The sequence below is a fragment of the Trichechus manatus genome, unplaced genomic scaffold (genome assembly GCF_000243295.1).
Source record: "Trichechus manatus latirostris isolate Lorelei unplaced genomic scaffold, TriManLat1.0 scaffold00032, whole genome shotgun sequence".
Classification (NCBI taxonomy): Eukaryota; Metazoa; Chordata; class Mammalia; order Sirenia; family Trichechidae; genus Trichechus; species Trichechus manatus.
In genome coordinates this window covers 15,049,501-15,062,692 of record NW_004443968.1, presented here as the reverse complement: position 1 = coordinate 15,062,692, position 13,192 = coordinate 15,049,501, and positions in this window count along the sequence as shown.

The following is a 13,192-nucleotide window of genomic DNA, read 5'->3' as shown; positions in this document are numbered from 1 at the left end:
TATGTATTATCTGAATTTTACAGAAGAAGAGACCAAGAGCAAGGAAGGTTAATTGTCCAAGGTCATACAGAAAATAAGTGACAGAAAAGAAATTCAAATCAAGGCCTATCTGCCTCCAAAGACCCCTGTGCTTTTCAGCATCTTACTACATTTCTATACTCTGGTTGGCCTTTCTGAATCTCAGTTTTCATAGACCTCAATTCTCATGTATAACCCATCTGACCTCCTTTTCAGTTCCGACCCATCTTTCTATATTTTGTCCACTCATGCAGCCAATCCCATATCTTGTGATTACTTACATCAACAGCACTTCCACAGACCATGTTTAATTCTGTCCTCTCAAAAATCATGTGTGATAAAATGAAGCATTACGTATAAAAATATTTTAAAAAAAGAAAAGGAATTCCTGGGTGGTGCAAGGGGTTAACATGCTTGTCTACTAACTGAAAGGCTGAAGGTTTGAGCCCACCGAGAGGCACCTTGAAAGAAAGACCTGGTGATCTACTTCCATAAAATCAGCCATTGAAAACCCTGTGGAGCACAGTTCTGCTCCGACACACATAGGTTCGCCATGAGTTGGAAATGACTTGCCAGCAACTGGTGGTTTACTGTAAAAAAATAATGTAAAAGACAAAAGTGTAAAGATGTTTCAGAACATGCTCGAAATATGTAATTGATTCATTTGCAGACATAAATAAGTGTCTTCCACTACAAGCAAACACAGGCTGCAGTTTCAGTCACAAAGGAAAATGAAACAACATGGAGTTCACACAGACTTGATTCACATGTTTCCTGAAAATTCCATTGATTAAAATAGATAAAGAACAATGGTGGCACAAACAGTTAAGCACTCAACTACTAACCAAAAGTTTGGCGGCTCAAACAACCCAGAGGTGCCTTGGAATAAAGGACTAGCGATCTGCTTCCGAAAACCCACAGCCATGAAAACCCTATGGAGCACAGTTCTGCTCTGCAACACATGGGGTTGCCATGAGTTGGAGTCGACTCAATGGCAACTGGTTTGGGTTTTAGGTTTACAAGAATAAAGGTGGGCCTATAGAATGTCAGCTGACCACATAGGTCTTAACTTCACAAAAACCAGAAGTCAAATATGAAAAAATTATTTCACTTCCTGACCCTTTAATATAATCAATTAGACTAAATGGTTCTTGAAAGGTCCCTGGATGGCTGCAGAGATAGCAGAAAGCAGCTTTGCCCCCGCAACACATGCATGACCTTTACACTGAAACTGTACTGAAAGAATGTAGACGCCTCCCCAGTACCTGAGTTGTAAAATCCCCTAGTGCTTTAGTGGTAATGTATATGATTAACTATATAATTACATGCTGGCAAGATCTAATCTTAGATCCCAGAAGGGGAGGGAATGTTCTTCCTTTAATGCCATCAAGGCTGGAGACAATAACCACAGGACCATCACCCACCTTAGGCCCAGACTGCATCAAGGGGCGCCTCCCCCTTCCTTCCCTTCCCCTTTGCCTATGCACCCCAGCACATAAACCCCTCCAGTCTAAGGTCTATGCAAACCTGGGCCCCTTTGTCCCTTTGTTCCTGACCTGCAACTCATTAATGGGCTATGCCTGTGTAGAAGAGGTTTCTTTGTCAACTCATCCTGGGATGAGGACCTTTTTTGGGGGGTAGTGGGGGAGGGACCAGATCTGAGATGGATTTTACCCTTTTCTCTCCATCCTAATTACTGTGTAAGTAATAAAAGCCTGTGGTCTCCCTGCTGAGTAATGTCAATTATTTATGGAAAGGATGGCAAAGGACTGGGCAGTATTTCGTTCTGTTGTGCAGAAGTTATGAGTCGGAACCAAGTCCACAGCAACTGTCAACAACAACACAGCCCTGCACAAACTTACTTTCACTTTTCATCTTGGCTCACTGCAGTGGTGTAAGTGATTTGTGATTGGCTGCTAGCTTAAATGTTGGCAGTTTGAGCCCACCCAGAGTCTCAGTGGAAGAAAGCCCTGGCAAACTGCTTCTGTAAAGATTACAGCCAAGAAAATGCTATGGAGCAGTGCTACTCTGTAACACTTGGGGTTGCCATGAGTTGGGATCAATTCAATGGCAATGGGTTTGGTTTTGATTTTTTTTTTAATAATTCTTACTGAACTGGCATGGTGGGTATTAATTCACGAAAGGAATCCAATTCCAATAACAATCTCTCTAGATATTAACTTCACACGACATCAATTGATCAATATGATATAAGCTGAGTAATCTAATCAAGTTTCCTGGCCACCTATATAAAAAACCTTAAAAATAGCACTTCCTGAGATTCATCAAAGCTGAAAAGCCCCTCACTCTGGTCATTCAGAATAAGAAGTAGTAAAAATAATCCCTAAGGAAAGGAAAGGGAGTGTATGTGTATGTGTCTGGGCATTTGTGCATGTGTGTGAGAGTGTATATGTTTGTGTGAATGTTGCTCCAAGATTAACGGATGGTGAAATCAGACTTCCTGGCCTATTTGTACTTTGTTCTAAGTATTTGTCCCTAAAGCCATGCATTTGTACATGTGGCATTACTATTTTGTTTGAGTACGTAAGGCAGTCATAATTGTCCACAATTTATCAAAAATAAAAAAAATGAAGCTTAGAGAGAAGTCATAAATTACATAAAAGAACCAGGACTGAAATTCAGGTCTCCTAACTCTATTTCTCTCTTCACTATGCCATTCTATGGGGTCATAATTGGAGAAGAGTTATTGAAGGAGTGCTTCTCATAACAAAGTAAAGAACGTAGTTATTGTTGTTGTGTGCCAGTGAGTTGATTCCGACTTATAACAACCCCACATGACGGCGTAGAACTGTCCCATAGGATTTTCTTGACTATAATCTTTATAGAAGCAGATCGCCAGATCTTTCTCCTGTAGAGCCTCTGAGTGGGTTCAAACCACCAACCAAGACAGCCGAGCGCATAACCGTTGTGCCACCAAGGCTCCTTAAGTAAAGAATAATATCTATTAAATGTGCACTTAACATTATACGTAGCACTTTCAGATACATCATTTTATTTAGTGAAAAATAATGGAAGTAAGGTGGAGGGTTGTTGGTATGTAAAAAGGAAATAAGAAATCGTTCTGCCTCTTCCTCTGTTTTGATATCAGTTTGTGAAATCTGGTCACGGTAATGAGTGCATATGTGAAACTTTCAGTAGGGCTTCAGCCCCTGGTGAAGAGTTGAACAAATGGAGCCAAAATTCAATATCCATTACTACTCCGTGAGATGCATTCTAAAACTCCAGGAAAATGTTTCATGACATGATACATACAAATTTATTCCTTACTCCATCAATTTCCTAAAAGTAGCATATGTATTGGGTTTATTTATCATATGAGACATCTAATTTACTTGGCAAAAGACTAAAGAACCTTAATAATAAAACTTGGTTACATTGTTGTTTCTAGCTGCTGTTGAGTTATTCCTGACTTTGACTTACGGCAACCCTAGGCACAAGGTGATTGTATCATGCAATCCATAGGGTTTTCACTGGTTGATTTTTTGGAAATAGATTAAAAACTTGGTTATAGGAAGAATTATGTCAATTAGAGATATCACAGGTGACTCTGTTAGATGTTACCAAAACAGTGAAATAAAATGATCAGTGAGAATAAAATTTGGAAGAGTAAACATCTAAAGGATGAAATTTACTGCCACTTTTGGGATTCTAAGTGTTTGTTTTTTAACATTGATGAAATCATAACATACTATACTATTGATGCTTTGTTTTTCTATAATTAGTTGTGACTAACAAAATGGTGTGGTTTTATAATTCATGGCAAAGTAAAGTCAAGGAAAGGTGGCACCTACAGAAGAAACTACCCCAGCAAATGTTTCAGAAATGTATGCCTAAAGAAACTTTTGAAATACTAATGTTCTTCAAATGTGACAGGGGTCATAACTAAATAAAGCTGTAATCTAATAATTTGTATGGTACTCTGAAGAAAAATATGCTGACAGAGGGAGATGTTCTGCCAGAAACTTGAAGATAGAGGGTGAAGGAGGATGAATGTGTGAGATCATCCCCAGCTAGCTCCAGAGGAGGAGCCTCTTATCACCTGGGCAGGTATAGCCCAATGTGAGTGGAGAGCAGCAGGTCTGATGGACTCAGCTGTTGGACGACCCTCAGATAACACCCCTTGTTCTGATTCCAAACTCTGTTACTCACCAACACGTCAGTTATGAGTGAAAGAATCCAACTCGATGATGCTTAAGTAGAAAAAAGAAACTTCTTTGGAACACTTATCAATGGAGCTGGTCTCAGCCACTTCAGGGATTCAAGCACTGTTATCTGTCTGTTCTTCACTGCTCATTCTTACTCTTGTACCTTCCCCTTTCCAATCCTCCAGCTCTACTTTTCTCTGTGCATCTATCTCAGTACTTCTCTCTGAGGCAGGAGGCAGAAGGTACATAGTCAAGGTAACCCAAGAGGAAAATGAAAGGTATTATATTGGCATAGATTGAGCCCTTCTAAGTTCATTGCTGAATATAACATTAAAGCTAGGGGAATGAAATACTATGATAGGTCCACTTTAGGTCCCTTACCTATCTTAGTGGCCAAGCCAGAGGGACATTGTGATGGTTCATATTATGTGTGAAACTGGCTAGGCCATGATTCTTAGTGGTTTGGCAGGTGCTCTTCCATAATACAATCACTTTCCATTTTGTGATGTGATGTGAGCAGCCAATCAGTTGAAAGGGGAGTTTCCTTGGGATTGTGGCCTATCTCCAGTGTATGAATGGATGCTCTGGCAAAGTTAGAGATCTCTCTTGACCCAGCACTCTTCTCATCTCCTGACCTCTGGTTCTTGGGACATAAGCCTGCAGAAGTCTCCAGCCTATCACCTGACCTGCAGATCTTGGATTCGCCAGTCCCAGCAACCCCATGAGCCAGCAGGGGTCTCTGGCCTGCCACCTGACCTGCAGATTTTATATTTGTCAGCCCCTGCAACCCTGTGAACCAGCAAAGATCCCCAGATGTGTGACTTGCCAGCTCCCACAATTTTGTGGGCCATTTCCTCTCTATACGTATCTATATACATGTTTCACTGGTTTTAGTCCTCTGGAGAACTCAAACTAAGACAGACATTGTTATTGGCAGTTCCTACAAAGCCACATGGAAAGAGAAAAGGCAATTTCCAAAGAAAAAGATGCTCAAGAGAGAAAAAAAACCCAATATCTAATATACGTAATCACCAGACAACCTTCTACGTAAGGTTTATTTCCCACGTGGATTTTCCAGTCAGGGTGAGAATGCAAAAACCTGCCAGCAGGGATATTTCCATCCACTTGCCGTTACTGTTTTCAATACCTGGTTTATAGTTCAGATTCTTCAGTGTCTGAACAATTTGAGTGAGTCCCCTGAGCCTAATCAGTCAATAACCAAGCAGGCTGCCAACAAAAAAAGATGACTTTGAGTAAGTTAGAAAAATATTCCCCTCCCTCAAGACCATCTATCAAAACTAGGGTATAGTCACATTTATAATGCCGATCGATGTAAACACTGCTCCTTGGAGTTGTGTAACGCAGAACTTTTACTACTAAGAGCTGTGGCCCTGACAAGACACTAGACCAAGGAACTCTTACCCTGGCACAGTTGCTCTGTAAGCAACCAAGTACCTCCCTACCTGACATTTGTACTTTTCAAATTCAACAGGGCTCAAGCGCGTCATCAAAAACCACTTAATGAGTGCCTACTTTATGCATGTACCTGAGCAAGGACAGGGGATCTTTGCTTTGAGTCAGATTTTTTCCATCTGATTTAAAGATAAAACAAGAAAAGAGAGCGTCCAATTCTTTGCAGGGACAGAGCTAATCTTAGAAATTCATCAAGTTTGTCAGTAGAGGGAGTGAGAGGAGAGTATAGAACTTTGGCTGGCATTCTGCAGATTCCTGAGTGCTCGTGGAAAAAAAAAATGAGGAGACATTTTCAATTGGATGGCTTAGTGAAGGGGTTTTCCCTCTCATTCCCAAGATCTTGTGTTTGTATACGCTGAGGCTGGCCCTGTGGAACAAGTGTGCAGCACTCCTAGGAGAGGCTATGTTCAGCATGAATCTTGGAGATGATCAAGAGCAGCATCTTTAGCAGAAATGTTGGGTAGGGCATTACAATGCAAGGGAGTAGAATACAAAATGTGTAAACTTTTTTCTCCCATTATCAATGGCTATTAGTGTGAAAAGTAGATACATTAAGACTGAGTTTGGCCAATTTCTCAAGACCATATGCATCTTATTAACTTGCTGTTTGATTTAGAGACCTATGAATTATTTACTCTTAACTACATTTCTCCTATTAGAATTGAAGGAACACCTTCATCAAGAAAGCTGGGAAAGGAAATGCAATTACCTGGTAATTACCTAGTAACCAATTATCTGAGAAAGTCAAATACGAATTTTACACCCAGGTATAAAGGGATAATAGTCATAATATTGTCCTTTGTTTGTATAGCTCTCCAAACACTTTATTTCAAAGACTCAAAAGATATTAGCATAGGTAGTCTCACGTGGGCATAAAAATAACCCTAAAAGATATGTGAAGTAAATTTTCATCATATAGATGAGAAAATCATGCTCAGAGGGTTAAGTGGCCTTCCCAAGGTTATACTACTTGTATGTAGCCCAAATATTTTGGTCTCAGACAAACGCCATGATTCTTGTTCCAATGCTTCACGGGGAAGGGATACAGAAAAATTCAAATCCTGGGCTGGTCTTTCGCAAATATGGTGATGAGGAGGGTGAGTGCCTTCCCATCAAATCTAAATCCTTTCATCTCTGTTTCAGAGATGAATCCCATCCCTTCCCACTCCCCACAATTATGATATCAACTTCTTATTTGTCTTCAATATCTATTTCTACTGTATTTTTTCCTCTGGAATACATGTGACTATCCTTAAGCTTCTCAAATCTAAAAAAAAAAAACCTTTTCCTGACCCTACATCCCCTTTAGATAGACATTATTCCATACTCCTCTTTTCAGCTAGAGTTCTCAAAAGACAGTCTATAATAATTTTCTCCACCTTCTGATCTCTTATTTACCTCCCAACACACTCAATTCTGCCTTCTTCTACTTCTATGCCATTGAAATCATTGTCACCAAATTAACAAGGGAGATTCTTATCAATAATCTCAAAGGGAATTTCTCAGTTCTGAATTAATGGACTTCTGAGATGTGTTTAACACAGCTGATCTTCTACATACTCTTTCCTTCCTTGGTGTTTGTGTTGGGGAAAGATGGGATGAAGAAGGGACAAATTTTCAAGACAAAAAGAACAACTAACATAAAGTCTCCAAGGAAAGTGGTTCAAGGAACTAAAGATACTGTAATGGGAGTACAGTGAGGAGCAGGAGGGGAGGCTAGAAAAATGAGTAAAAGTAGGTCCTGCAGGGCAATTTTAAAACCTTAGATTTTATCCTAAGAAGAAAGAGTAAAAATAGATAAGAGACATGATCTGGTCTGTTTTTAAAAGACCACCCTGGCTATAGTCAGGAGAAAACATTGGTTGTGGGCAAAGGAGATGTGTGTGGACAGGCCACTTACAAGGCTATCATAATAGTTTAAGTAAGAGATGTTGATGGTTTAGAATGGAGTGGCCGTAGAAAAGATAAAGAGAAGTAGCTGGATACCACTTTATTATAGTCTTACTCTGACTTTTCTGATCACTTCCTCTTGTTCTCCATGTGACTCCTCCCAATTTACCCACCCCTAAAATATAGGTGTCCACAACAGCCTGACCCACAACCAATTACGGGAATGGTGCAGGACTGGGCAGTGTTTCATTCTGCTGTGCATGCGGTCACCATGAGTTGAGGATCAATTCGACAGCAACTAACAACAACAACAAAGTATTGACGTCATCTAAAATTTATTTTTTCCACATTTCAGCTGCTTTTCTTCTCATTCTTTACCATTGTTTTTACATTAAACACGTACATTAGAATCACCTGTGTAGCTTTCAAAACGAAAATATGTTCAGAACTCACTTTTAATAGACAGCGTTTGGCATGTATAGTGGCCATGAGAATGTGCCTCTCAGAACTTTGACTTCAGGGAGCGTAATTGACTGAGAACCCCAGCTGCTGCACTCTGAAAACATCATCACATTTGTTTGGGAGTCGTGCCGCCCAGGGGCTGCCCCTAGCAAATCACTGAGCAGAGCAGGAATACTAAGGCAGGCTCATCCTAGAAAATGTAAGACTCTTCTATCAGACTCAGACTCCACAAAGGCCTTGCTAAGCTTTCCTTAGAACTGCACTGCTATCGAAAATGCTTTTCCCAAACTTCCTCCCAACCTTCCCTCTCTCCTTGGTTTAGGATCAGAGGTGCATTTTGGTCCATCAGCTCTCCCAGCCTCTCCCAGATCCCTCGTCATTTTTTCAAAGGCATGTCTTCTAACTAATTTTTTGCATATTTAAGCCATCTTGGAATGGGCTTCTTGGGTAACTTAGACTTATTCTAGTGGTACCAAAAGTGGACCAAGAAAATAGGTGGTAAGATAAAGATTTGGTACTGGTCACCTACTGCCCAGCAGATGAACAGGATGGCATCCTGGTTAGGAGGATACAGACTGTCACTTACACAAGATGATAGCTTAATTGTTAAAATTCCAGCAAAAGTATGCTGTGAAAATATTCTGGTGAAGGTAATGTTGTGCCATGTGCATTTGAAAAACATGGAGAGAATGATTCTGGTTATTGCTAAGTTGTTTTGACACACTACAGAAGGATAATGAGAGACAGAGGGCTGTTAACATGCAGTTAATTCTAAACGTGAAAGCACTAGGGTTTCTCTAGTAACTTACAAAGACGTCCTTATCTCATATAGAAAAAGGGCAGACACAGCTGAGCAGTAAAGACCTAATTGTTAGAGCCACAGAGTCCAGAGATGTTTGAATGCTCAGTCAAGGCAAGTGTGTTATGTAAGAGTCAGGGTGCTGATGGCAAACCTGGTACCCTTAACCATAAGATAGTAACATCTGAATGGATGCTCATGAGTATGTTGACTCTGCAGTCTCCTGAAACCCATGGACTTGCACAAGTGGCCCATGCTTCCCTAGCAAGAGCTATTACTTCTGCTTTGCTAGAAGATGCTGTAGGAGGCCTCTCTCTCACAGGCATTATATGCTTTCCTCAGGAACTGCACTGCCCACCGCTATTCTGTCTACCAGGCTGACAACTAGGGTTAAAGCCCAGCATTAACTTGCCTGGGAACATGCTGGATCTGATGAGAGGAAAGAGATGACATATCTAAAGAGTTGCAAGAATTAGCTAGCATGTACCAGCAGGAGACAGTGGAGAATTCCTAGGATTGGATTTCTGAAGGTACTTGATCAAGCAGAGGAGCCCTGGTGGTGCAGTGGTTAAAAGCTCAGCTGCTAAGCGAAAGGTAGGCATTCAGATCCACCAGCCACTCCTTGGAAACTCTTTGGGGCAGTTTTACTCTTTCCTATAGAGTCGCTATGAGTCAGAATTGATTCGACGGCAAGAGGTTTGGTTTTGTATCAAACCGAACAGCAAAAGTTAATTGATTTGGAAACATTTTCTTGAGACACAGAAATTAACACTCTAGCAATATCTAGGGCATGGTCAGTTCACTGCTGAGATGGCTTTTAGAGGGCTTGAAAAATATGATGGCCAGTCTCAGCAAAGTGGAAATAGCTGATTTGTCCTAGCAGAATATAGAGAATGGAATAGTGAGATTGGGAGAAGTGGGATAATACGTTATGTGAGGCCAGAAAAACTACCACTGGGTTATATTCATTCACCAAGGCAATCAGGAATGTGCTGATGAGAGGACACCAACATCACTGAGAAGTTCAGTATCAGCTCTTCTCAGCAGGTCAGGTATGGTGGTAAGAAAGGGACTCACAGAGCTGGCTCATTAACATCTCTGGAGGTGGTGGGACCCTGAAGTAATGGCCAGGTGGTGTGATGCTTAATTACCAAAAGCCAGGAGGCTGCAATTACAGTAATGACCAGCAGGGTCAGAGGGGCAGGAAAGGTTACTGGACCTGCACAGGCTTGTGGAGATGGTTACTTGAGTACAACGTCCCCAGAGGCAAAACTAGCAGCCAGCCAACCAAGGTCTCTCTTAACATCTATAATTTAAAAAATAAGTAAAGGAATCCTGGAGGCACAGGACACTACACTGAAGGTGAGGTGACTACCCTAATAAAATGTCAAAACCCATTGCTCAGTTTCCAGACATGAGCCAATTTTCAGGTCTTGAACACATTCAAGTAGATGGCCAGGTCCCTAGAATAAGGACCTTGCATTATGTATGGTGATGACTTTCCCCATCCTTCCCCTAAAGGAGCATACAATCATTTACTTGGGTGAATGTATATTGGGAAAATAAATATTTTTTGATAATTTAAGAGATGAAAGGAAGGCTGGCAGGAGGCCAGAAGGGTTAGGGAAGGTTTTAAGGAGAAAGTAGATTGAATCAGTATAATTAATTCTCAAGTGCTTGTCACTTTAAAATACTATGAATCTCTGACTTAAAACCCAATAAAGGAGATATAGATAGATAGATAGATAGATAGATAGATAGATAGATAGATAGATAGATATCCCACCACTCAGAGGAAACGTCTACTAAGATTTTAATGTATATCCTTCCAGAATTTTCTAGTTATATATAAAAATATTTCTATTCTTTTTTACAAAAATGGAATAACACTATCCACATCAGTGTGTAGGTTGTATTTTCCCAATTAGCAACTATTGGGAAGTTATTTAAGTGTGAATAGCTATAGATATACATCCATTATTAGTAACTCTATAGTAATGTACTGTATAGATTTATCCTGATTCTTTTCATCAATCCCTACCTATGGAAATTTTGGTATTTCTGGGTTTTCTATACTAAAAAAATGCAATAATACACACACACATTGCACTTATCTATTTTTTAAGGATAAATTTCTATAGGTAGAATGGCTTAAGAGGTATGCATGTTTAAACATCTGACAAAAAATTGCAAATTCCAGAAATGATGAACAAATTCACAGCATATTAAAATAAGTATTATTTTTTTAAAAAGTTATTATCTTCACCTTGGAGTCAAGCATATATTAATACTTATATGTCTATAATATTTATCACTTGCTCCTTCTACTCAAGTAATTGCTAACATGACAATATTTCTTTGTAGCATCTTAGTGGCCCATTAACAAAATATTGGTAACAAGTGTGTATTTTATATGATTTGCATGATGTTTATAAACAAGCTGTTGTTATTTACAAATCATTGATGAATGAAACTACAGTAGTACTTGTGCCTACTTGTTAAATACAATGAACTCTGTCAAGCACTTATTTTGCAAATGCCTTGAAACTCAAGCAGGCTATTTGATCTAGGAAATATTTACTCAAGAAAGGTGATGCTGGGGGCGGGGCAAGATGGCGGAGTAGTCAGATGCTTCCTATGTCCCTCTTACAACAAAGACTCGAAAAAACAAGTGAATTGATTGTATATGACTATCTAGGAGCATTGAACATCAAAGGCAAAGTTTAGGAATCAGACTGAGGATGGGGGAAGGGAGAGACAGTTTGTAAGCAGCGAGGAGTTGCCAGACCTGATCCGGCAGGAGCTGCAGGCCTTCAGCCTGGATCAGCTCATGGTGTGCAGTGAGGTGGGCAAACAGCTGCACTCAGGAGGCGTTTTCCACATCAAGACAGACCCAGTAGCACGGAGTCTATTCGGCCACCCAGAACCAGTGAAAAGCAGCACTAAAGCGGCTAAAGATAAGCACTTGCGTGTGGCCTACCGTGGGGATTAAAAAAAAAAAAAAAATTTGGGAAAAACCTCTCTCCCATTTACCTCACCACTCCCCACTCTGCATCGGGTCCCAGCCAGCTTCAGTGACTGATGAGTCCCCTGGGTTATAAGTAAGTCCCTTAAAGTGCCCTAAGCCATTCTCCTGGCCTTGGATAGGGAATAAATAAACAAACAGGGAAAAAATAAGCTACCAGCTCCCCTAAGCCAGGACCTCAGGGTTGGCACAGCTCCTTTGCCGAGGCAAAGGCATAAGGCCTTTCACCCCTGCATAGACTTGTGTGGGCCCATTTCAACAGCGTAAGCCCTCACTACCACAGTACAACAGGGTATATACCTGAAGTCTAACTTCAACTGTTTCAGCTGTGAAGTGGCAGGATTGTTATGTTTGACACTGCTCTGCCCATTAAGCAGGCTCCTTACCTGTCCGTATCAGAGCCTTGAGGTCTGGTGGCTCCACCTACACCACCAAGCCACCTGCAACAGGGGTCCAAGAATAAGTGGTGCCCCCCAGTCCTTACAGCCAACAGCGTAGGGTACTCATAGTCCAACTGAAGAACTCACCAACCCACTCGCTCTTGGAAACAGGGACACGCTTTCCTTTCAGACCCTCAGGGGCAGCTGTCAGCCCACTGCCTTGCTCAGCTCGTGACCCTCTACTGCAGCCAGATACCAGTGCCTACACCAATCACCCATGTCTCTCTAGGACTGTAGGTTGGAGCCTGCACTACGCACTTCGTGACTGACTACCTGGACACCTGAGCTGAATCCATACAAGAAAATGTAACAGACTCCTGGGCTCACATACTTAGCAACAGAACTAACTACCTGGTGACAGGACGATAGAGCTTCAGAGGTGCCAATAATCAAACTAGTGCACAGGAGCAGCCTATCTGGGTATATCAAAACAAAACAAAACAAGAAGCTAGGACACAGCAAGCAAATATAAAATAAAAAAATTATAATAACTTATTGATGGCTCAGAGACAACAATCAATAGCCAATCACATAAAGAGGCAGACAATGATGGCTTCAGCAAGCTCCCAAAATAAAGAATCAATAAATTTTCTGGAGGAAGAAAACTTCTTGGAATTACCAGAAGTAGAATACAAAAGATTAATATACAGAACTCTTCAAGAAATTAGGAAGGAAATCCTACAAAACGTACAGAAATTCAAAGAACATACAGACAAACCAGTAGCGTAACTTAAAAAGGTTATTCAAGAGCATAATGACAAATTTAATAGGCTGCAAGAATCCATAAAGAGACAGCAATCAGAAATCCAGAAGATTAACAATAAAATTTCAGAATTAGAAAACTCAATAGAAAGTCATAGGAACAGAATTGAGGCAGTAGAAGACAGAATTAGTAAGATTGAAGATACAGCACTTGACA